Source organism: Microchirus variegatus (genome assembly GCF_963457635.1).
Source record: "Microchirus variegatus genome assembly, chromosome: 8".
Classification (NCBI taxonomy): domain Eukaryota; kingdom Metazoa; phylum Chordata; class Actinopteri; order Pleuronectiformes; family Soleidae; genus Microchirus; species Microchirus variegatus.
In genome coordinates, this window is record NC_139809.1 from 18,826,216 (window position 1) to 18,853,715 (window position 27,500).

At 42.0% G+C, this 27,500-nt stretch overlaps 1 protein-coding gene across 1 annotated transcript in view; it reads left to right on the plus strand.

Moving 5' to 3' along the window:
• Nucleotides 1-27,500, plus strand: part of LOC310931052 (genetic suppressor element 1-like) — a gene marked incomplete at both ends in the record, with an annotated part of 44,453 nt that overhangs the window by 1,949 nt on the left and 15,004 nt on the right. The window lies entirely within an intron of this gene.

A 27,500-nucleotide genomic window follows, 5' to 3' on the forward strand; every position in this document is an offset into this window, starting at 1 on the left:
CCACATGTTCGCTCCTCAATGATCATTTGACAATGTGGGGGGGTGAGGGGCAAGGGATGTGTGTGTGTGTGTGTGTGTGTGTGTGTGTGTGTGTGTGTGTGTGTGTGTGTGTGTGTGTGTGTGTGTGTGTGTGTGTGTGTGTGTGTGTGTGTGAGAGAGAGAGAGTGTTCTTGTATTTGTTACCTCTTTAGGACCTCTCCTGGCAAAAACACCAACCTTGTCAGGACCAGCAATCCTCATGGACTTGTGGTCATAAAGGTCTTCTTTTTTTTTTTAATTCATCATTTCTTTTAAAGGGATAGTCCAGATTTTTTTGACACATTATCGCCAAGCTGCCGTCTCTGTGAACCAGCTTTAGACGGCGCTCTCACTGAAAACATGGCTGCCAGCAGAGACACAAGGAATTCCTGATTTGAAACACTAAACAAAAGGTTGACCTAATAAAATCTACACCTTTCTCCAGTCTTCAATATCTCCACAATATGTTCACTTCTTTTTCTCTTTACACAATGAAACACACCACAGCGACACAAGAGCTGGTCTACTGTTGCCTCATTTGGTAAGTTTGTGTCATGTATGAACCCTGATCAAAGACTTTGAAACATCGATGGACGCAGCAGTGGATCAACAACTGCTGTGTGCTGTGATCTCAAATTGTTGATGTTGTTAGCTAGCAGGTGTAGCTAAATGCAACTTTCTCGTTTTAGTTGCATTACAATCACAATGCTGTGCTTATCTTTGAATATATTTCAGTTCTTTTACACCCTTTGTGTTTGCTCTGCAGATGCATATGCAACTATATTTCCCCTCTTAAAAACTCTGTCCCTTGAGGTGATGGATGAGGATTGATATTTTCTGGTAGGTATTAATTCATCATTTCAGAGTTCTCAGGCTGATGCTTGCAGACAGCAGTGCACTTGGCAAAGTCACTTCTGCCAAAAAGACTGAACTGTCCCTTTAAGGTTCAGGGTGATTTAGCAGAAGAGTCAGCCGTAGATTCTATTTCAGTGAGTGTCCTCACAAGTGTGTGTGTGTGTGTGTGTGTGTGTGTGTGTGTGTGTGTGTGTGTGTGTGTGTGTGTGTGTGTGTGTGTGTGTGTGTGTTGGCACAATTTGGAGCCATTACTGTGTGATTAGTCAGGGTAGATGGAAATGAACAGAGCAAGGATGAGAGAGGAATGGTGATTAGAGGCAAAACAGTATAAAATCAGGTGAATGATGCACATTTTCTACTTCACAATCTTTCATTTCGCCATCAATGGCAAAAGAAAAAGACATGTGATAGAATACATGACACACAGAAAGACACACACACAGCGCAAACCTTGATCTTTACATAAGGTCTCAAAAGGAAAACAAAGTGTCACTCTGTGGACTTGCTGCTGTTTTCCCTCAGTGACTTGTCACTTGATCTTAATTCTATTTTCAAAAATAACATGTTTTTAAAAAACAGCGTGTCGTCCAAAGAGATGTAATAAACAAACATTTTTACCATATTTAAAGATAAGTTCAAAACCAACAGTGTTTATTAATAAGGATGTTTTGTCTACATGTGGATGAACACACACTCTTGGGTTTATGATATGATCCCCTTAGAATAAACTGTGTTGTTCATGTTCCTCCTACAAAGGGAATATGGTACACAAGTGTGTGTTTTACTGTAATAGTACTGTAATACTTGTTGGTATTATTTCACTATGGGGTTTGATCTTCTCATGAGATTTGTTGACAATGTGCAAAAAATAGCTTATGAGACCTCAGGAGACTGAGATAATTCATCTCCACTTCTTACAATGTCACCAGGTCAAACCCTGCTCACATGTCACCATGAAGTACGCACGCACACACACACACACACACACACACACACACACACACACACACACACACACACACACACACACACACACACACACACACACACACACACACACACACACACACACACACACACACACACACACACACACACACACACACACACACAGTGACATTTGTGCTTTTTGTCCATGTGTGCATCCTCTCACACACGCACACACACACATTATCCATGACAAGTGAATAGGGTGAGAAAGCCAGTTAGTTGACGTGTGTATTGGCCTGCCATATTTATTGGCTGCTGTGGTATTTTTGGGGGCTGGGTAGCTCTGTTCGACCTGACCTCTGCATTGATTTCCATGATACATGTTAGAGCTACAAGGACACTGTGGCTTTTGATTTATGGTAGATGTCACATGAATGTACACACACAGAAGCACACACACAGGTTCACACAACTATCCTCTACAACACTGGCTTCCATTCATTTGGACTGTGTAAACAAAGCCTTATCCCTTTAACCTTTAAACAACATTTCAAATGTTAGCCCTAGACTTATCCAGTTCCTCAGAAATTAGGTTCTGCCTCATTAGGACCAGGGTTTGGTCTCAATGAGGACTGCTGGTCCTGACGAGGTCACTCAGTGCATTTACATGCATGTTAAAAGTCTGATTTTTAGTCAAACTAAGACAATAATTTGCTTTTCCTTATGTCATGGAAACGCCTAAATCTGACTAATATACCTGGATAATGCGATTCATAGTCCGACTACTCCTGTATATACACTGTATACACTTAGTCAGACTGGAGTCGGACTTGGCGTTCTGCACATGCACCAAAATGTCCTCCCCGGTCTTTGACTCGGAAGTAGAATGAGACGATGTTTACATTTTTGTCCTGTTGCAGGGAATCATACAGAGGCTGCGTCTTTCTTCGGACAACACAGCAACCGCAAGAGCCATGTTTCATCTAATCTGTATCTTCATTAGCATGTACAGCAGGTACGAAACATACCCACAGCACCATCCATATCCATCTCAATACACACTAGCTTTAGAGAGATACAGCGCCACCTACGGAGGCAGAGTCAGACAAACACGGCCGATAAATCTATTTTCTCCTCTGCATTTATACTTGGACTTGGCAATTTGCCCGATTGCCTGTCTTAGTCAGACTATGGCCTTAGCTTGATTAAACTGTCCATGTAATCGACGAGTTACGAGTAAAGCCCAATGTAAACTTCTGCGTAAAGTGCTCTACGCAGGTTTATGGAGACCCCTCTATGTCGCCGGAGAGCCTGTCCGAGAGTCTCTGCATCGTCTCCGGCTGCACAAAATATTTTTCAAGTGTCCGTCACTCCGTCAAGGGACAACGGAGACGGCAAGGGCTGCAATTGGTCCTCAGGACAGGTCGAGATAACGCTGCTCTGTGCCGGCCACTGTGCGCACCGAGCGTCCACAGAGGCGGAGCTGATCACCGCCGACAACGTCGCTGCCAAACTACAAATACCTCAAAAGTAAAACTGCGTTCCAGGAAACAGAAAATATTTATTTCAGGTGAGAAACGGCCACTGTTTCAATGTTAGTCAGCTGCAACAACAACAGTCTTTCTCTCTAGGACGCCATTGCTCACTGTAGCACAACAACCTTGCGTAGCGACCCCTACTGATCGGGCGGGAAATTGCAGTGCGTATCCGGCACCACGACGGAGAACTATGAAGGCTCGAGGGGTCTCCGTGGTTACGCGGTCGGAGAAGTATAATGTGGCCAACAATAGTGAACATTTTGACTGTATGATTGTTGTCAGTGAAGCCAATATTTAAATTGAACAATTTTGCTTGCTTAATCTCTGCTGACATACATTGGTCATATTATCTTGATCTTGACACAATACATTTCTTACATACACAATGGAAAATTTGCATTACCACAGATGCTTAAGCTGTTTTACATGTGATCATTTGTTGTGCCTGCTATAACTTCCAGGTTACTTTAACTAGCATAAGTGTCAAGACGCCTGTTTTTCCCTTCACTGTATTATTAATTGCCAGTTTGCCAGTTAACATCACACATACAACTTGTTCCAAAAAGTATTTGAACAAGACCAATGTTACACCTTTGCTTCACTTTCCTCTGTAGATGACGTGTCAGCACAGCACCACCTTTGATATATTACAGTTTTAGTTTTAGTGATAGTGCTGGTTTCAGGTTTTTTTTTTTGTTGGATGGGTGTGGATGACAGCTTTGTTGTTAGCGCCCCCACCTCTTCCTTTTTTTTCTTTTCATATTTTTTTGGGTTTTTTACCTCAAAATGTACAGACATGAGTTAAATGAATGTTGACCACTTGGACAAACTTCAAACAACTACGTTCAAGACAATGGATAAGCGTAAGTAGAATTTTAATGATAATAAATTATTTTATTCTTGGACACTCTAAATTGACCATTGGTGGGAATGTGAATGTTTTTTTTGTCCTGCGATGGACTGATGACCTGTCCAGGATGAACCTTCCTTTTGCCTTCTGTCAGTTGTTATTGAATTTAGCACCCCATGACGCTCATGTGGAGAATAAAGTGTGTGATAGATTCGTGATAAGAATCCCTTCATTTAAGTTTCTTCCTTCACTTCCTCCTCATCTCTCTCCTCCATGTTTGTTTGTGGTTTGTTTTTTTAAATGTTAGGTGCGCTCTGTGTGAGTATATGCTGTACCCGAGCCAGAATGAAATCTCTGCTTTTGAGTCTTTATTGCAAGTGGGATATCGAATGTGTGTAACAGAAGCATAGCATGTACACATGTTTTTGTGTTTTTTTTGTGGGTGGAAAAACTGTTAATTGGCAAGCACACAAGTGAGTGTGTTTGGCTGCATTTCTATTGAGTATGCATGTATGTGGAGTGTGTTTGTGTACTCATGTAGGAGGCTGGGATGGCTGCTGCCTCAAAGAAAGCTGCCGTCAAGCTCTCCTTTGCTGTTAATTGTGTGTGAGTGTGTGTGTGTGTGCCTTCTATTTCTATGTGCAAGTGTGTGTGTGTGTGTGTGTGTGTGTGTATGTGTGTGTGTGTGTGTGTGTGTGTGTGTGTGTGTGTGTGTGTGTGTGTGTGTGTGTGTGTGCATGTCTGTGCTCACAAGCGTGTGCCGATGAAAACAGGGTCATGGAGCTCCACCTCAAGGGCGCTGTTATTAATGAGATGAATAAAAGACCATGACAACAGCTTGATGACACAGAGGAGATAGAAACAAAGCACACACACACATGCACTCGCACACAAATATCATATGGGAGTGGGGACGGCTTTCTCCTGCCAAGAAAAAAAAGGGAAAAAAAAGAAAGGAAAAAAAGTGCAAAACAACCATAATCTTATTTTTATGTTCTCTATCCTCCAGAGAGAGCAGAAATAAACCAGAAGAAAGGGTGTAAAACACAAGGAATGAATAAAACAACATGTTTAGTAATAATGATTCAACCAGACAACAAATGAGTGAGCGCGTTCAACTAATTGGTCAAAGAGCTGGTGACGCTAATGAGCTCTTAATTAACAGAGGACTCATTTAAGGCACATGTAGACACAGCGCAACAGCAAAAACAACACACACACACACACACATTTGTATTTCTTCATGACACTCGTAATGTGTTTCCTATAACCATCACAGCTAAATAAGGATAACTGTCTCTAACCTTTGAACTCTAAGAGCCAGATTATCTTCACTCCACAGTGTCAACAGCTACATCATAGTCATCCACACCCTTGCTTTTTAGAGCTCTTAAAATGGAGAAGCTTGAAAATGTTTTGAATCCTACGGTGCAATCACTCATCTGTATGTGCCATAATTTATAGTCTATTTTACTCTAAATGACACTATAATTTATAAAATTACCACCATGTTCTATACAAGGAGACCAAAACAAACTCCTCATTTTTCCATATAATTCCATGCATGTCTGGTGGCGTTTTTACCGAGATTTACTTCCACATTGTAAACCTGTAATCCACTTTTTATATAAGGTATGGGATATATATGGGATGGAGCAAAATCATGGCTGTATTACATGAACTGGACACAGTGCCTCCCCCTCTGGCTTGGAGCTATTGTTTCCCAGTGGCCACTTGTGGTACTGCAATAAAAATACTCATGTGGCCCTAAAAGCATTTTTCCCATAGAGACCACAATAGTAAAATAGACGCCTAACTGTTCACAGGACACCTCAATAAAGGCATTTATAGATGTCTATAGTTTTAATGGAGACTACACAGTTACTGGGATTTGCCATGTTTCACGTCGTTGTCTGTCTCACAACAGACTTTCTGTCATCGTTGGTTCTTATTCATTTAACTCTTTGAAACTATGCAAACAACTGCAGGGGAGGGAATCAACTTCCTGTGTACAGTATGTGCAGGCCCAGTGTACCTGAATGGTCATGTGACATATGCTTTCAGGTGTGTTAAGAAGGACGCTGTTTACCTCTGATACTAAGCTCATTTAAAACAAATAAATACAAATAAAAATCTGGTTTCCAAATTAATATATGATTGTATGGATGCAGCCTATAACTCAAACATACGCACACACACACGCGCGCAGGAACAAAACTTTGATGAGCAATCATACAATCACACTCAAACACACACCCATCTGCAGTGACTTGTATTCAGACAGTCAAAGTCAAATTCATTATTATTATCAAGTAAACTTAACCACAACTCACACCTTAGGCCTTACCTTAACCAGAGCGTCACAAATGACATTTGCTCCAGGCTTTGGTCCCCTTAAGGACTACTGGTCCTGACAAGAGGAACAAACAATAAAAAACACCCCCACCCCCACCCCCCCCACAAACACAGTGCTGCTCACTGAGCTGAGGAGATTGGGATAAATGCCAACTGATTTTGACCCGAGGTGATAACGACAACTCCTTGTAGCTGAGGGAGCGCGCGCGTACAACAGCACACAGTAAAACACACAAGCAGCTCTGTAATAACAAACAGATGGCACAAGGATTAGACAAATGAAGGCACAGCAGCTAAAATGTGTCGCCAGTTATTACGTTTCAGGGAGGTGGACTTTTTGAGACGCACACAAACACAAAAACTCACAGGAAAACACACATCTACAGGAGAGCCCTCTGCACCATCTGCATGTTCATGGACCATGTCAAAAAATAATTGATTGAAAGTGTCAGTGTGAAGTGTACGTACTTGTGTATGTGCAGTAAATGTGTGTGTGTTTGTGTGTGTGTGTGAGAGAGAGAAAGAGAGGCAGCCTTTTCTGCTCATAATAGCAGTCAGACGGCAGTCACACAGAGCGCGTGTGCTTCACAATGCAGATGTGTGTCTGCACACGCCTCTCGTGAGGTGCCACAGTGCTCCAGCTGCGACCGAGACACACACACACGTGCACGTGCACACCCACACGCATGCACGTGCACATTCAATACACAAAGTGATGGAGCCTGTTGATTACCCATGGGTACGGCTCTGTCTGCCACCTGGCCGCACCATGTTAGCAGGTTCTCACTGAACCTGAATGTGACTCCCCACACACGTACACACACACACACACACACACACACACACACACACACACACACACACACACACACACACACACACACACACACACACGCACACAGGGTGTCATGCTGACATCTCCTCTCCATGTCATTAACCCTTCTCTTATTTTTGTCATCAGTAGCCTTAGGATCTTTTTTTATATATATTATATGAGAAGGTGCCACCGTTATAGTGTGATTTTAAAGGGTGATTTCACCCAAATCTTCGAAAAGCAAAAAAAAAAAAACTTACTTAAATGACCTGTGCAGCCTGTCCAGGGTGTTGCCCCACCTTTCACCCTATGTCAGCTGGGATTGCACCAGCAGCCTCAAGACCCCCATGTGGAGGATGAAGTGGTAGTCAATGGATGGATGGATGACCTCATTTCATTTCCATCCATCCATCCATCCATTATCTACCGCTTTTTCCTCCACCAGAGGGTCACGGGGGGTGCTGTGCTGTGCCTATCTCAGCAGACATTGGGCGATAGGCGGGGTACACCCTGGACAGTTCGCCAGTCCATCACAGGGCCACATATAGAGACAAACAACCATTCACTCACACACTCACACCTACGGTCAATTTAGAGTGACCAATTCACCTAATCCCCATATCGCATGTTTTTGGACTGTGGGAGGAAGCCGGAGAACCCGGAGAAAACCCACGCACACACGGGGAGAACATGCAAACTCCTTGCAGAAAGGCCCTTGTTCCGAAGTTGTTCCAAACGGGGCTCGAACCCAGGAACCCAGGTCTTCTTGCTGCAAAGGCAAGAGTGCTAACCACTACACCAACCGTGGGCCCTCATTTCATTTCATTTAACAAATTTAAAAACGTTTGCCCGTTTTGATTTGCACATTAAAACCCTGAATAATTACAGAAAAATCTTGAAATATTATGATGAAAGAGTTTATGCTTGAGGGAGGTGCAACATCTGCATGTTTAAAAAGTAAAAGCAAATAAAAACAATGATTAAAAAAGATGACAGAACTGGATTAATGGCAGGAATGCTCTTTATTTACGTCATAAACATCTTCTCATCCGTCTTCTGTGTTGACCCCGACTTTAAATTTTAAATTTTGGTAGGGATGATTTCTTTTGAAATTTTTGTGATCGCCTTTAATAGAAGTTTCTGGAATGAAAACGTCAAAAATGGCCCACATTCTGTTACACACATGTGTGAACCCTCCTACACACACACACACACACACACACACACACACACACACACACACACACACACACACACACGCACACACACACACACACACACACACACACACACACACACACACACACACGCACACGCACACGCACACACTCATGTATGGTTACAGGGTCTTGTTCTGCCTCTGACTGTATTTGCATAATCTGCATAATGCTGACTCTAATTGCCCACACCCAGGTACGGGATCATGTGGTTAAGTGGGAGATCATAATTATGTAAATAATTGGCCTGACCACAGCAAGCTGCTACTCTCTGCCCTCCATCTGGAGAGAGAGAAAGAGAGGGGAAGAGGAAAGAAGAGAGAGGGATGAAAGAGAAGGATGAGAGCGAGTGAGTGAGTGAGGAAGGAATGAGAGATGGGGATGAAGGAATGAGGACAGTGTGAGGGGAAGATGGAAGAGAGTGAATACAGTGTGCTGACAGCAATAGCAGAGAGGATGAGGAAGAAAACAATGTTGCCTTTTAATGTAATATTTGATTGAGTTTCCTTTTGTATGTTTTACCCCGTGACTAAAATATTCAGCTCTTGTAAACACATGGGAACTTCCTGTGCAGTGTAAGCATTTTATGTCTCTGCGCCTCCACGAGAAAGTCTCACTGTTCATTCACTCGTTCATTGTCTAGCGCTTTATCCTCTACATGAGGGTCGCGCGGTCACTGGTTTCACTATAGAGTGAAAGGCGGGTCACACCCTGGACAGGTCACCAGTCCATCGCATGTCCAAGTGCAAGAAACACTGTGTTTCTTCAGTCCCTCGGGCAGGAAAACGTTCTCCGGTGTGAGGAAATAGTAAAGTCAATAGTAAAGAGTGACACTGAACACAACCAGCAGCTCAGATACACAATTGGAATGACTGTAAAAATATAACTAAACGAGAAAAAACGAGAAACTAAACACACAATTCAAGCTATGCGCTAAATATTGTCTTAAATATTTATATGTTTTTCAGATAGCAAAAGGCCCTGGGTGGTTTTGTCAGCATTAAAAAATTGCTGTACTGGAATGTAAAGACTGTAAAAACCTAGGACATTGATTTGTTTTAACCCTTAAACCTGCCTCATCTATAACCTAGGACCGCACTCACAAGCATTAACTCCCCTAATTCCCCCATAAAAGATATCAAATCATTTAAATGTCTTTTATTTCTGAGGGTTATGTGCCTAACATTATTAATTAAGTATAATGGCACAGGAACACACACACACACACACACACACACACACACACACACACACACACACACACACACACACACACACACACGTGTCTGCCACTGTATCCACGGCACAGATGGTAAAGGCAGCAGCCTCTTCACACAGACAAAGAGAAGGTAATTCTCTCTGCAGGACACGAACAGAGCAGGAAAAGAGCAGCACACATCAACGCTCCCCTCCCCGTTTCCTCGTCTCAGCCCCAGGCCAACAAACATCACAGGAGTAAACTGACAATGTGTGTGTGTGTGTGCGTGTGTATGTGTGTGTGTGCATTAAATGTAAGTATGTGTGTGCGTTTGTGAAATGTGTGTGCTCCAGGAAATAAGAGGAGAGACAGGAAAAATAACAGATGAGAGGGGGGGAGAGGAAGAAAATGAGAGAGATAAAATGAAAAAAAGAGAAGTACAGTGCAGAGAGGAAGGAGGTAATAAACAGGATTAGGGCTTATCTTTACAGCTCTCTCTCTCTCTCTCTCTCTCTCTCTCTCTCTCTCTCTCTCTCTCTCTCTCTCTCTCTCTCTCTCTCTCTCTCTCTCTCAGAGTGAGTGACTCCAGCGTTACCAATGAGTCTTCATCCCCAGGTTTCCCTTATCTCTGGACTCCCTCTAGTTTGTGTGCTGGTACACAATGTACTTAATGTGACTGTGTGTGTGTGTGTGTGTGTGTGTGCGCGTGTGTTACCTCTTGTATTTGGATCCTCTCTGGTGCAAACATTGACCTTGTCTAGACCCGTAGTCCTCATGGAGACCAAACCAAACCTGGTCTTAATGAGGTAGAACCTAATTTGTGAGTCGGGATGAATGGAAGTCAATGCAGTGTCTCAGAAGAATAGCTGTGCAAACCTGTGTGTGTGTGTGTGTCTGTGGGTAGGTGGGGGCTACAAGTGAGAGTAAATACAAAGCGTGCATGTGTGTGTGTGTGTGTGCGTGTGTGTGTTTGTCACACTTCCTCTCATGGTGCTTGAGAACACACTCTTTTACAGTATGTGTCCTTGTTTTCATATCCCAGTGTGGACTTTTGAACTAAACACACACAAATTACATGTTTTCCAGTTTTGTTGGGTCGAGGTTAAGTCGGGGGTAAGGTTTGGCTTAAGATCTAGTTGCAGTGGTTAAGGTTAGAGGTTAAGGAATTCCTTCGAGTTGCCCTTATATAGAATGCTTGTCCATCCACGTAATACCAGTGTTTGTGTTTGTAATCTCTGACCACACCAGAGTTTATAGGCTGCTATAAGCTTATCACTTTCAGTGGATGGAGGAGGAGGAATACATTTAAATAATCAGGGGTTTGGGTTCATGGCTGATATTATGCCTCGCTGCTTTTGTAAATGAGCATCTGTGTGTGTGTGATAGTTTTCAAAGACATCTGTGGATGTCTTGGTGGATCGTTCTTGTTGTAGTATCCCTGGTTCTTCTTCACTTGATATGAATAAACAGAGCAAAAAGAAGAAGAAGAAGAAGAAGCAGGAGACAGAGACAAACTGTACATGCATGCTTGTGTGTTTGTGCATACAAATGTGTGTATGCTTTGTGTGTGTGATGGATAGAGGGCTTTATGAGAGAGGAATAGGCTAATGACCAGGTCTCCAGAGGCAGAAAGATTCCTGGAGCTATTACTGTCTGAGTTCATAATGGCCTCTGTGCTTGGCTTCTTTTACACGCTACTTAATGGGGGATCCTTCAGTCCACTGCCAAGTACACACACACGAACACACACACACACACACTGCACATAAACACAGGGAGCAGCACACGACATGAACTGTCTGAGGGTGAAGCTGCTCTTTCATGCACCCATGCACCTTCAGTACACACACCACAATGTGTGTGTGTTAACAATTAACAGGTTATCTCTTCCTCATGCACGCACACACAAACACACACACGCACACACACACACACACACACACACACACACACACACACACACACACACACACACACAAACACGCTATCCTACCTGTATAGGTCACAAAAAATGGAGGTGAGACACCAACCTCAGAGAAAAGCGAAAGTCTGCCTGCAAGCGCCCAGCCAAACCATAAATCATGTCAGGCTACACTAGTCTCTGTAGACACACACGCACGCACGCACGCACGCACGCACGCACGCACACACGCACGCACGCACACACACACACACACACACTCACACACAGGGAGCCTCACTTTCGTCTCTTCTTTTTTTCTTGCCTCGATCAGTTGTTGTTTCCACAGAGAGTAAAGTAGGCGGCTGTTAATCTGTCTGTTTGCGTGTGTGCATAAATGTACAAATGTACTACTGATAGAGTGTGTGTGTGTATACCTTTGACTTAAAGCATGCCCCTGCATGCGTGTGTGTGTGTGTGTGTGTGTGTGTGTGTGTGTGTGTGTGTGTGTGTGTGTGTGTGTGTGTGTGTGTGTGTGTGTGTGTGTGTGTGCGCACGTGCACACTTTCATCGCTGCATTGATCTGAGTGAAAGACTTGGAGGAGACAGTGCTTTCATTGAGGGAAACATCAAGGCTGTTTGGTGTGACTGCGTGTCTGGCATCTTAGAAATGCAAGAGGAAGAGAGGAAGGAGAGAGAGAGAGAGAGCGAGAGAGAGAGAGAGGGGGGGGGGGGTAGAAACCAGAAAGTGATGGGGACGGGGAGGATAGACAAGGTAGAGATCTGCACTCGGAAGCGCAAATCAATGCAAAACAGCTGTTAAATAGCTGCAAAGTGGAGCAGCTGCTCGGGAGTCGGAGAGAGATGAAGGGAAGAGTGATGGAGAGATGGAGGGGGGGTGGGGGGTGTTCAAGTATTAGATGAAATACAGCAGGATGAGTGAACTTATAGCACATGATGACATATGCATATTAATATAAACATGTTTATCACTTAATAGTTGATACAGTTTGAGACTTCAGTAAATCTTACCTACAGGGCCCACCCAAGCCTTCATGGGGCCCTAAGGTGAATTTGATATGGGGGTCCCTCTCCCACCACCTCAGAGTAGCTGCTGCTTGACTATTATTAATGTCATTATGTATAGTTGTTAGTGTTCTTTACAGCAAACCAGTGTCACTCTTGATGTTTAACCTCAGAGGGCAGTGATGCGCTGCACTAAGTGTGGTGTAAACCTTTGTTTGTTTGTTTGTTTGTTTTTAAACTTTGAACAGATGCTCAACTGTATTGAGATGTCCAAATGTATCTAAAGATATCTAGATTTCGTCCATATGTTAAAATGTTTGTTTTGAAACTTCGAACAGATGTGCAAATGTGCACTAAATGAGCAAATCTTCAACTCCAAAATAAAATCATAAGACTTAAAGGTGCATTATGCAATAAATCTAAAGCAACCGGCCATAAAATCCTCCTAATATGTCTCAGCTGCCGTCTCAGCTGACGTGCAACCACGGGTTGCCAATTACGTCAGAAAATGAAACCTAACAGACCTCTGTATTTTGAATTTGAATGCAGTAACCGTTTTTGGCCACATTCTTACACATGGCACCTTTAAAGGTGCATTATATAATAAATCTAAAGCAACTGGCCATAAAATCCTCCTAATATGTCATAGAGACTCAGGAATAATGTTCATATAACAAACTGAACTCACCAACAACAACAGTACAGCCAAAATATTTGCATTAAAAAAAGTATTTTGCAGACTGCAGATCATGTTTATGTTTTGAAATGATGTTTTGGCATGTGGCGCCACCTACCGCCATCGACCAATAATTGCAGTAGAGTCTCAGCTGCCGAGCAACCATGGGTTGCCAGTTACGTCAGAAAACCTAAAAGACCTCAGTCTTTTAATTTTGAATGTAGTAACCGTTTTTGGCCACATTCTTACATATGGCACCTTTAAGCTCAACTGCATTGAGATGTCCAAATATATCTAAAGATATCTAGATTTCTTTAATATGTTAAAAGTGATTTAAGACAGAAAAGAAGAATTTCCTAGAGACTCTGTACTCCCCCTATGATCTGCTGAGTATTATGATGCATATTTCACATCAGTACTGACAGAATATACTGTCAGAGTATAATGACAACAGTTCTGAATTAACCTTGAGTGGGAGGCACGGCGGACAGCTGTGTTAAGAGAACGCGCTCTGATAAACCACTGTGTGTTTTTATTTATTTATTTAGTATTTCCAACATTAGCACATGCGGATTGCGTATAATCCCGGGATATTTGACAGATGATTATAGCCGTGCAGACGGGTGCTTGTCATGCTGCCCCTTGCCTCAACCATTGTGGAATCACTGTATGATTTTTGCTTGTAACTGTGTACACTATGAGCAGATGTGCGTGAGAAAACTGCTCTGACCTCAGCCTTTTCTCTTCTCTATGAGTGTTGAAGAAGACGAGACAGTTCTTAAGTCTGCATTCCCCGATAAAGGATTTACTTGGTTTATAGAAAAACACTGCACAGCCCCCGAGAGACCACAAACAGCTGTGGAAAGCAATCAGCCATTAGTTTGTCTCAGAGAAAGCGGTGGAGCTTTGTGATCACAGTCACCACAATCATATACTGTATTTCCATTTCTGTATCATACTGTTTAGGTCCTGGTAAGAGCTTTTCATCTCTCCTCCTCCTCATCACCAGCAGCCATTATTACTGTATGCCCTCACCAGAGGAAGACCACATCAGGCCTGATTCATGGGCTAATGTGGAAGAGTTGGTGACATCTAATGGCCAAACTACATATTGTGTCAAATGGGAGGACTCTGCCCACCCCATATTCTGAGGGAACTATGTTTAATCACATATACTTAAACAAAATCACAATTGAGTAAAAGTAGTATGAGTGAGGGTGCGGAAGAAACCAGTAGTGGATTATATGAAAATGACAGAGAACACATGTTATTATAATAATAATAGACAGTAAAAAATAATTCAGACATCATTCAATCATTACAATTACACTGATAATACACAATTGCAGCTGTAGAAACATGACAGCACTAGATGTCACACTGCATTAAAGTGCAACCCTTATCTAAAGTACTTTTGTTTTTTTTATTATGGCTATATTAAAGGGATTATACACATATTATACAAACATACTTGTTACATATGTGTATGTGTGAGTCCCACAGAGGTGATTTATTTACTCATTTATAATAGTACATCTATCTAAAAACAATACTTGTAATACTCCTTCATGCAGAATGGAGAGCAGGAACGTGAATACATTTTCAGAGAGACAGAAGGACACCACAGAATCAATCAGAAGAGTTACTCCTAGAGCGGTACACTGCTTCATGTTTTAAACGTCAGGATGAACAATTGACAGACTCTAATATAATTCATGTTTATTTGCAGGTGATTTAGAGCAAAATCACCTGAAACGCATAAATTAAATATTAAATGTTTTGTTCCAAATGAGGCTTTAAATAGGGTGTGGTTTGGTAAGTTCAATAAACAGCCACTAGATGTCACTAAATCCTTCAGTTGAAACCATGAAGCCCAGTGTATGGTGGTGTGTTATTAAAGTCACTGAATGAGCTGTTGACTATTTTTGTTGAGTATTTGTAAATAAATTTGAATTACTATTATTATTAATAGAAGCAGTAGCTATATGCTGATGTAGGTGATATGATTTAAACACTATGCATTTAAATGATATCAAATGTTGCATCATTTGCATGGCCGCCATGTTGACATGTCACAGGTGTGAGTAATCAAATGAGCAAAGGCTGAGTTCCCTTTAGCTTCCCCAGTTTGTCCTGACTTACATAATATGATCAGAAACACCTGTGCTTCTTTTTCCTGCTAAAACATGTGCAAAAGGCCCATGACAGTATGTTATTAGCAGCCTAGCTCAAGAAGTAAAAGGTGAGCTTGTTTTGGAGGATGTAGGTCAGGAGACGTGTCTACTTAGTAGTTCATTTGATTCACAACCTCTAGCTTTTATTTTTTTTTTAATTGCATTGACACTGTGGGAAGATTTACTTCGGTGCTCTCTAATAAATATTATCTATCATATAATTGTTATGATTATTATGGGTTGCAATGGTGTGAACAGTGGTGGCTGTACAGCAGCAGCAGCAGCAGGAGGATGAACAGGCTTGATTGTCTCCAGTGGACAGTAAACATGTCCAGGCTTTGAGGTATCTGCAGTCTGGGGCCACATCTTCCTTCTCTTCATCCATCCATCTCTCCAGGGAGCATCAGTGGAGCAGGTGCTCGCCCTCCTCCTCCTCCTCCTCCCCTCCTCATCTGATACTCCGCCTCTCTCTGTGTTGTGTGTGTATGTGTGTGTGTGCGCGAGGGCAGTTAATGTGTTGTCCCTCTCCTTCGTTGTGTGTCTTCTGCTGCTGTGAGAGGACCACACACACTTCGTTCCTCGCCTCACTCTAATTTCTCTACGTAAGGATGCGCAAAACAAGCAGATAGGATTTTCTTCGGTGCAGCGGTAAGTTGTGAGTTTGTGTGTGTGTGTCTTTTGTTGTTGCTGCTGCTGCGAAGAGTTAATAATGAAGTGTTGTGGTTTATTCGCTGCTTTTAAAGTCAGTCCGGGCTTGAGCTGCTACGTCATTTCATTTGTTCAGTTGTCAACACACTCACATGACTTGTTCCACGCGTCCGCACTTTGTTGTCGGTTTAACGACCGGAAGTGGCGTTTTTGTGCGTTTGTAATGTTGACTCGTCGTGTTTAATTTTTAGTTGTACCATTTTGTTTTTTTTAAATGAATCGCAGTAGTCTGAAAGTGGTTCGTGTGTGATTGAATCAGTGGTGAAAAACCGGTTGTGGTTGCAGAATTGAAGGGGGAAAAACAGCTTCCGGTTTACCCTTTCACAATAAAACATCGTCAACAATACACCAATAACTCTAATGTGGTCTTAATATGATAGTTTTGGCAGAAACATTACTTCTTTCAGTAGGGGGATGAATTTTCTAAGTCATAAAGTGCTCATTTAAGCAACATTGAACGCTCTTATTGTTAAATTCGACTCGTCTAATTCCTGTTTGTGATGTGTGCGTGCTCACATGATGCAGGAGGCGTCAGTGCTTCTTCTTCTTCTTCTTATCTTTCTCGTCAGACTTGTCGCTGATCAAACAGTGCTGCTGTTTGAACTGCCCCCAGTCAACTTAACGGACAGGAAGAAGACTGAGCACTGTGTGTGTGTGTGTGTGTCACCTTGATTTGGTTAGTCACACAGCAGCACCCATGGGATTGAGAGGAGTCGCTCTTTAATCCGGGACCTTTAACAGCGGCTCTATTGTTTGGCTGAGATAGATGCCGCTGGGCGCATTAGCAGCAGTCAAGCGGATCACGCCGCTTTTGTGTGTGTACACAGCCCGCAGGTGGAGTTCACGCACACACACACACACACGCACGCACGCACACACACACACACATCATATGCTACATACGCCATGTGCTGATCCTGACCTGCCGTAGACCAGCTGCTCAGCAGGAGTCACTGAGTAAACCTCCAATCTCTTTAATTACCTCCTTCTCATATTGATACTGTAAACCCATTCTCATGGCTTAGGATTCACCCCAGTGTCATTAGTGATGGGACAATATGGGATGATGTTATTGCATATCATGATAATTAAAAAAAAACACTCACAATAAGTTAGGGAATTTCCACTAGCAGGATAATTGTGAATATGTCACGCAAGTGACTTAAAAATCTAGCATGTCAACATACAGTCCTGGTGTTTTATTTTCAAGTGCATCTTTCTGATAATTTCATGACCCATCTTGTTTATTTTGGTCATTTTTCTTTGATAACTTTTGTAACATTAGCTCTGTACCTCAGTTTTTCTGTAAATGTGAACTACAGCTTCCAAAGGATGTGGACACGTTTCCTTCTTCATTGGTCTAATGCTGCGTTCCACAGCGCATCCAAACAAATGGGATGTAGGACTTATTCTACCTGGATTGAAGTAGCTCCTACTTCAAAGCGTTCCAGCAATTGAAGTCGAATGTTAGAAAACATGGACGATCGCGGCGCTTTAGATTTATGTTTGAAGAGGCATTTTGACTGTCAGCAATTCAGTCTACTTACATACACAAGCGAGCCGTATATGTAAAAGCCATTCATATAACGTCATGAGTATACTTTTACTGTAGCCCTACATATCTTCATGCTAATGGAAAAACAACGACATCATTTCACGCCATAACATGAAAAACAAGTTGTGATAAAATTGCTGTGTTTAAAACAAGTCTACACACAGAAACAGTAAAGTTTATAGCCTATTCATGTGACTCCATGGGCGCCGCCATTATTCTCCGACGTCATTTTGGTGAAGCCGGGGTAGGTCGATCAGCCCCGACTTCGTGAGTAGGAGGTCCCACAGGAATGCCTGTCCCTCGACAGGCATTCCAGTGCACTTTTTCTCGTTGGAGGTAGGATAAGTCCCACGTCCAATTGGTTTGTATGGGCCAGACCTGCTTCTCGTGAAGTTGGGACCAAAATGAAATCGCAGAATAATGGCGGCGACCAATGGAGTCGCATGAATAGGCTGTAGACTTGCGTGTAGACTTGTTTTTCATGTTATGGCGGGAAATTATGTCGTCGTTGTTATCTGTTAGCATGAAGATATGTAGGGCTACGGTAAAAGTATACTCATGACGTTATATGTATACATATACGGCTTGCTTGTTTATGTAAGTAGACTGAATTGCTGACAGTCAAAATGCCTCTTCAAACATAAATCTAAAGCGCCGCGATCGCCCATGTTTTCTAACATTCGACTTCAATTGCTGGAACGCTTTGAAGTAGGAGCTAGTACAATCCAGGTAGAATAATAAGTCCCTCATCCCATTTGTTTGGATGGACTCTGGAACGTAGCATTAGTGTCAGGTTCTTTGTGGGCGGAGCCTGCGTCCGTGGTTGCGTAGTACATTTCTGGTTGAAGCACACACTGGCCGGTTTGTCTTTTCTGTTCTGGCTGTTGTAGAAACATGGCTGCGCAAGTTAGCAGCCTGCATTTTGCAAGACCGTTGCTTAAAAGAAAGCAAAAATACAGCGATGCAAACATTCTCACAGGTCGTACGTTCAATTGAATATCGAGAATCACAGTTCTGTTGGTCAGAATAACTGTGTCTATGTCTTTAAACTGCACTAGATTATACAACGTGCTGTCAGTGAATTGTGCCACGTTTATAGTCCTCTGGTTGTGTGCTACATTTTACTCCCTGCAGATTCAATGTCATTAGAGCAGAAACATTTGTACAATCAATTAGCCTAATCCACAGGCAGAAGAGGAATACGTGGTTTAACCTTCATATGAGGATATGCTGCTTTCCTTCTCTCTTTTATGTAATATCAGAGTAATTTTCTTCAAACTTTAAGTTCAAACTTAAAAAAAACTGGAAAACAACAGTAGGAAAGAAAAAGCCAGCACCAGCTCCCTAAAGTAGGTGTTGTTCAGCTGTGGATGATATTACATCTTCATTAGCTCACTCAAATAAATACTGGTGGTCACAATCATTGCCTGAATTGGTTGAAATGCACAAGATCAAATGTCCTTTCTAGTCAAGAAAAACTATGTCAACAAAAGATTCAGTCATTATTTTGTTCTCTTTGTTGAGTCAATCAACAAAAATTAATTAATTAAACTCAAGAAGCGTTCATATAATATGATAACGTTGTTAATGTTACTGTACATTTTTACTAACTGACAAAATGGTGAGGTGGGATAATAAGGATATTTAAAATAATCCTTACCCACAGCCTGAGCTGAGATATACATATGCTCTGAACTTAATCTCAACAGCGTCATCTGCTTCTTCCACATGTGGCGCTTTTCCATGATACAGTTCGCTCTACTCGGTTTGGTATGCAGCATGTCTTTTTCCATGCACTGAATCACTAGAAACAGTAAATTAAAAAGATGGTTTCACTGAATCGTTCAGGACTTCCTGTATGATCAGAGCACAGTCACTGAACTCAGAAAAATACAACACGGAAGCACGAAGTCGATTTCTTTCTCAGAGCTTTGACACACTCGAGTCACAAGAACAAATATACGACTGACGGGCAAATGGCACATATTCAAGTTGAAACACGAGAGCGGTTTGTTAATTTTCCTCGTTGCTCTCGTCTTCAATAAACACAGATAATCTACAAAGAAATAATCCATAACACTTGTATACTTTACTTGTATAAGTTTTTCCCAGAGGCAACACCTGTGACTCTGCTCTGCCTCTGACATGTCGGCCCATATTTCACCATATTAAAGTGTCATTCAACAGTAACAGTTATTCTGCAGGTAGCACACACTGCAATTACACTCTGCACTTTCTACTAATCCCACACCTGCCTGACAGACTAGTTTGAGTCTTTGTACACCTTTTTTCAATGAGTGTGTGTGTGTGTGTGTGTGTGTGTGTGTGTGTGTGTGTGTGTGTGTGTGTGTGTGTGTGTGCGTGCGTGCGTGTGTGTGCTCCCCACCCTCGTGTTTGTTCAGATGGTTGCGGTGAAGGCACTGTGGCATGGTGTCAGCACCTGGTGAACATAGCCAGCCTCAGGCCAGAGGAGGAGAAACAATGTGTGTAAATATCTAGGCTGAACACACACACACACACACGCAACTCTTGGACAAACTTGCCTTAGTTCCGTGCTGAGATAGTGACTCCCATACACGTACCAACAGATTATTCCCAACTGAAGATTAAGAATGGGACAATATGAATATATTATTAGAATAATTGTAAAACGAAGAACAAACATTTTGTAGCATGTCTAACTTGCTTGTATTAGTTTTTTGTAACATTAATAACATGTTTTTAGCAACATATTTTGTAACATTTGAAAGCAAAGTCATTTTTTCTATAAATACAGGATTTATCATTATCTTTTTAATGTTTGAACATGAGTTTATCTGTTTCCTTTGTGTCCATACACTCAGAAATAAAAGTGCTAAGTAGAATCATATAAGGTTCTTTGGCTTGTCCTCATAGGAGAACCCTTTTTGGTTCCACCTGGAACCCTTTTGGAGGGTTCCACCAAGAACCCTTTTAAACCCCTTTATTCAGGAAAGGGGTTTTAAAGGGTTCTCTGAATCAAAATGATTCTTACTGGAACCATTAGTGTTACCAAGAACCCTTGAAAAACCCTTTCTTCGGGAAAGGATTTTTCAGAAGCAAATGGTTCCAGGTAGAACCTCAGCCCTCGTAGAAGGACCTTTTTGGAACCCTTATTTCTAAGAGTGTACACTTTCACAATATTCAAACATGTCTTTAAAAATGTCTTTTAATGTGTCTGAACGCTTCTCCCATTAACATATAAGAATTTCAAACTTTTTGAACTATTTGTTCAAGATAATGACAACAGAAAGCGCTCATATCGTCCCATTCCTAACGAGGAAACAGATTTAGTATAATGCACCGTTTTTAGTTTGAAATTCACACCCAATGAGAAGGTGAAGAGTCAGACACAGCCGGGCGCCGAAAACAAACTGAGCGTCGGTAAGTTTTATCTTTTAGCATCATCTTCCTATCAGAGACAGACAAGACCGAGCCACACGCTGCAGAAAAGATCGATGACACAGAGGAGAACAGAAACGTAGCCGACGTGAAGACGGCGAGGAGGAGATGACAAGGCAAAGAAACGATAACACAGACACGTAGAGAAAGGTGTAAGGGCTCCCCAAACTGCTGCTATTTTTATTTCCTGTTTTCTGTATCTGACAGCAGTGACAAGATCCTTGTAGACAAGTACACTGATTAGAGAAATGGAGATGGGTCAGTGAGAATGAGGATGTGGCCTGCAGCCAGGAGTCGAAGAAGAGAGGAGAGACTTTCCAGTGATGCTGACAGGCCACATTTCACCTCTGAGCTTCAGCAGTCATAATTTATAGACCTTTCACTAACATCTCAGCATTGTTGAGATAGCACTGTAAACATGGCTCTGCTCTGGCGGATGCACTGTTTAATATGAGACTAAGTGATGGCTTCTGTTCTCCACACACTGGCACAGTAGATTATTAGTATTCCCTTTGTGTACAGCTAATTCTCTGCTCCATCATGTTTTTGGATCTGATTCCTGCTTGTGTGTTTGTTTTGCTGGAGGTGTTGTTTATTACACCATGTGGTTTTTTTCTGCTCCATTTACCCCAAAAGCATAAATGCATGTCGGCTGTTTGGTCCCTTTAGGAGTCACGTGCATATGTTCTTGTGACACAAGACGCCTGAAACCTAAGACGGCTAACACCGCGTGGGGGCTGTCTTTTCTGCAGATTAACACTGAGAGTTTACTTTGGTGTATTTTTGTTCATGTCATCGCTGAAGTTCTGTGTTTATTTCTGCATTTTCAGTGTGTGTAATGCAGGAAAAAGGGCCAGTGTGCGCATTGTTTATGGATTGTAAGGAAGTGTTAAGTATTTCTGTGTGAGCTGCAGAGTGACTGGAGCTAGTAAAGCCATTTAGCAGCCCCTGGAGTAACCCTGGAGACTGCTGTGTTGACGCCACTCTGACTGCTATTACAGACAAGTTTAAGAGGCTGTAAAACATTTGGCTACTTTTCCTCTCTCTCTCTCAACACACACTTCCTCTCTCTTTTGGTGTGTGTGTCTGGTATCTAGTGTTTGTCATGTTGTGGGGACCAGACTCTGTTTACCCACTCACATTGGGGTTTGATTTGTCTTCCTTATGAGGACAAACTGCAAAAGAAAAACTTAACATTTAAAGGTGCCATATGTAAGAATGTGGCCAAAAACGGTTACTACATTCAAATTCAAAATACAGAGGTATTTTAGGTTTCGTTTTCTGACGTAACTGGCAACCCGTGGTTGCTCGGCAGCTGAGACTCTACTGACTGCAATGATTGATAGACGGCGGTAGGTGGCGCCACATGCCAAAACGTGATTTCAAAACATAAACATGATTTGCAGTCTGCAAAATATATTTTTTTAATGCAAATATTTTGTCTGTACTGTTGTTGTTGGAGAGGTTAGTTTGTTATATGAACATTATTCCTGAGTCTCTGTGACATATTAGGAGGATTTTATGGCCAGTTGCTTTAGATTTATTACATAATGCACCTTTTTCGGAGCTGCTGAAACCCTGTTCTCTCCCCACTGTGGGATAAATAAAGCTATCTTATCTTATCTTATCTTATCTTTAAGGTGATGACATGGTTTTAAGGGTACGGTGATATTGCCATGAATGAGAAGACTGTGAAAAGATTTGGAACAGACTTTTGAAAGAATACAGTCTCACACTCTCTGAACACAAGCCTTGGCATTTGTTATTATAGAATATGACTTTGAAAAGCCTGTATTTGCAGTCTATTATATTAAATCATATTATATTATATTGTAAAATGGTTAAGCTAGTGCTAATAACAGTTGATGTGAAAGGAAATGAATGTATGTCAGTAAAATGTTGCGTGAAGTGGTGCAGGTGCGACTGGTTTGTGTGTGCATGTCACTGATATTTGAAAAAAAGTCTTCCAGCTCACATAACAGCCAGGTAGCTGTATACGTGCGAGCAGTCTCAGCCCTCGGGGCCAAATGAATAGTGTCTTAAAGCTGAAAAAAAAGAGCATATTTGTGTTCAGACTTTGTGTGCGAGAGAGTTTCTGTGAACTCCCATTATTAGTCTAATGTTAGGTAACTGTTGGTAAACACAGGTTACTTTAATTACTCGTCTCTCATGAGCTCGTTGGGCTGAACTGGTTCCCCGCTGTCCTCCCAGGTTTGTTTTTGTGTGTGTGGGAGAGATTGTGAGAAAGTGAAAGGAAGGTGTCAAAGACACCAGTCTCTCAATGTTCCACGTGTCACACACGTCATGCTGAGCACTATAGAGTGATTGTGTGTGTGTATTCTTAGCTTTAATTGATCGATTGATCAATTCATTGTGTATTAAAAGCCTCTTTCACCTTAGAAGTAGTGGCTATAGCTTCTAAAATCAAGGTGTTCTGATGCACAACAATATATAGTTCACAGTAAGTCATGAATCTGTAAATATCATAAACAAACACGTTTGAAGGGCTCCATGTGGCCTGCGGGCTGCAAGTTTCAGACCTGTGGTTTAGATGATACGAGGTTGCACCAGAAATAGTTTAGGTCTTACGTTCCATCTGATGCCGATCAGAGCCAAAGCCAATAAAACCTGCATGCTTCATTAAGCTGGGGTTGTAGGCTGATTAAACACATTTCTTCCGTTATATAACTATGGACCATTGTCCTTTATACATGAGTGATGGTTCCCCCATGATCTTCTGAGCATCACCACCAATATCAGTTGAAATGTTCTGGACAATATAAAACTAATTATTCTGAGAAAATAATCTAATCTTTAACAAATGTGTATTTTAACTCATTAACCGTGTGAAAAATATCCCAGTTACAAATCTGTGGTCAGACATCTTCACGGGTCTTTTCAAAAGTCAAAGACATTTGACCTTTGCATCTAATGTTTGGAGGTTCCCATCCCACATCTCCACTAACGGCCAAAACTGTACCCTCATGCAAACTTAGACTGAGTCAGTGCCCACGAATGTACACAAAAGTATGAAATGAGCACAATAACTCTAGCTGCTGACTGAACTTCAATGTGCTCCGTCTTAATCCATAACACCAATCGTGTTCAGGTCGTTCACTAGCAACGTAGTGATAGCATGTGAGCAGAGATTGGCTGTTTGCATATGTTTGACAGCCCAGACTGGTTTCAAAACTAATAAGGCGCTGCAGTGTTGTCCATTTTTCTGTCAATGACTCTGTTTGTTCATGCAATAGACGCAAATGTTTGCTCGCTGAAACATGTTCACAGTTGTAGTGTCTCTTGAAATTCCCTTTGTAAAAACACAGCTGTAGGCTGACATGTTGTGCTAAGTGATAAAGTTGAGTTGTGATAGTTTAAGGGATTTGCTCACAGTATCTCACAGTGCTTCCTCTCACAGCCTGGAGTCAAGCAGCTTCCAGACCTTACATTGACTGTAGGTCAATGGTTGTTGTTTGCCCTGTAATCGACTGGTGACCTGAAGCCAGCCTCTTGTTTATGTCGGCTGCAATTGGCCCCAGATTGAATGATTGGTAGATAATGAACAAATGTTATGCATAGTAATTCTAGCTCTCAGGTGAAAACACAGGAAAGCTGATGACATGAATGTGGCATGGTTGATGGGGCATGGCTTTGAGAAAAGAGAAAAGATTAACTAAAGTGTAGAATAGTAAATCATAGCATAGTGAATGAAAAATGCGTATAATAACTGGAGACAGCACTTCCAAATGTCTGCTATAGTGTCATTATAATCCAAATCATTTATTTCCTTGGCAATAACTTACATTCCCAGAAAATGTAATCAACATATATCCTTTGCTTTCTGAGTTATGCTGCTCACACACACATTACTGCCGTGGTGTAGGCTTAAGATGATGATATACACTAAAAAATAAAGTTTACCGTCGAGTAAATCAGAGCTTGTGACCAACGTGGATTCACACTACACGTTTGTCTCTTAAGCAATGGAAAAGATCTGGTTCTGTTGCTGTTCACATGCACAATTATGCACATTTTGAATATGGTTGACACAGACGTAGACCGGTTCATGTCCTCAAACATGTAGTCTGTAAAAGACATGATCGACTTTAAGCTAGTAATTCAATGAGTCCAGTTCAAAGTCGGTGCACTGAAAATATTCATGGCTAAATGCTATGCTAACGGGCGAAAAATGAAACAGACAAACAAGAAATTAATGTTTTTACCACGGTCCTGTGTTACCACTGATCTGATTTTGACCTGGGAGTAAACAACAGCAACAACAAAAACCCATTTAAACCTGGGATAATAGGTTATAATACTGTGATATTACTTTTTGGGGAGGATTGCTCACTTTTAAAGCATAACATTGGAACTTTCTGTAGTGACTTATTGTATTAACATACGGTTTTCTGCTCTCCACTGCATATTAATGCCTTGGCAGGCTTCGAAATTATGTACATGTAGATGTGTTTACTATTGCAGGCGTCACTTTAAAAAAAAAAAAAAAAAAAAAAAAGATTACCAAAGGATGGTAAATGTCTTCATTTGTATTATGAGTGAAAGGGTGAAAGGTCACTGTTGGACGCCCCCCACACCGCAATGAACTCACCCCTATCCCCCCAGAGCAGTCAGAGCCGACTGGCAACGAGACAGAGTGATGGATGGGGGGATAACACTAGCCTCTGACACACACACACACACACACACACACACACACACACACACACACACACACACACACACACACTCCCCTTCTTTCCTCTAAACCCTCCTCCTTCCACCCTCCTCCACTCCACTCAGCCACTGCCACCCTCCCAGGAGGAGTGAGCACCAAAGGAGGGAAAGATGAAGAATGAAGAGAGAAAATAACAGAGGCACAAATTGAGAGAGTGAGAGAGAATGTGAAGATAAGAAGAGTGACACAGAGGAGAAGAGGTTGGATGGAGAGGGAGAGAAAGGAAGAGCAGGAGGGTGGTGGAGGGAGGGGAGGGCGGTGGTGGATGGAGAGGAGGATGGGTGGTGTTGGTGGGGGGGGGGGGGGGTGGAGAGAAAAGATGTCACGTGACTGTGTAGCAGCTGCAGGGCTGAGAGAGAGAGAGTCTCAGAGAGGAGCAGAAAGACGGAGGAGCAGGAGGAGAACAGAGAGTAGGAGGGTGAGTGTGTCTGTTTTCATGTCTGAATTACTGTATGTGCACATGCATGTGTTACTACTGTGTGTGTGTTTGTGTGTGTGCGCGTGTGGATGTGTGTGTGACATGGGAGGATATCAGTGGAATATCAGATATCAGAAAGAAAAAGGGCAAGAAACAGAGAAGATTGTCTGTTTGCTTTTGTTAAATAAGCTCCAATATGCTGAGATAAAGGAGAGAGAGAGAGAGACGGAGAGAGAAAATGAATGAAGGAGGGAGAGATGGGAAGGAAAGAGTGAGTGAGAGAAGAGGGAGGGAGTGAAAGAGTCGATTGAAACTGTCTTATCATTGCTGCCTTGACTGCTGGGCTCAGCAGAGACACACACACACACACACACACACACATCTAAGCTTTTACTCTCTTCATCTCTGTTTCCCTCTGTCTGTCACTTTTAGTTTCACTTTTCTTGGCATGTAAATACAGTAAGTAAAGCAATAAAAGGACTATAATAAGTTAGATAAGAAGCTGAAAAAAAAAAAAAAAAGAACACCTTTGTTTATTCTGTAATCTTCTAATATGTGACTAACTCCTTTTAATCCAAGAAGAGCTTGTTTCCCCCTGAAACTTGGATGAATTTAAATCATCTGTTTTATGATTTGGGGACACAGGAAGTGTGTGTGTGTGGGGGGGTGGGGGGGTGGGTGTGTGTGTTTGTGTGTGTGTGTGTGTGTGTGTGTGTGTGTGTGTGTGTGTGTGTGTGTGTGTGTACGTTGTACTTTTCATCAGTTTTGTTCACCGCAATGTATTTACTTTTTACTTGAGGGCAAAGTAATAACCTGATTGATGTTTTATTTTGATCGCACCATATGTCATCTGCGAACATGAGCTTTACTACGTGTTCACTAAACAAATTCTGGGCTGTGATTTTCTCCACACCTCCTCCTAAAGCCCCTCCCCCCTCCACTTCTTCAGAACCGTCCATGTGATGAGCAACAACATTTAGTAATGGTGTTCAATGTGAATGTATGAATTTTTCATGAGTGTGTCCACTGTTTGTTTGTTCCTCTTGTGTTATATTGGTTTATGTGTGTGTGTGTGTGTAGTAGTAGTAGTGGTGGTAATGAGGTCATTGCTGT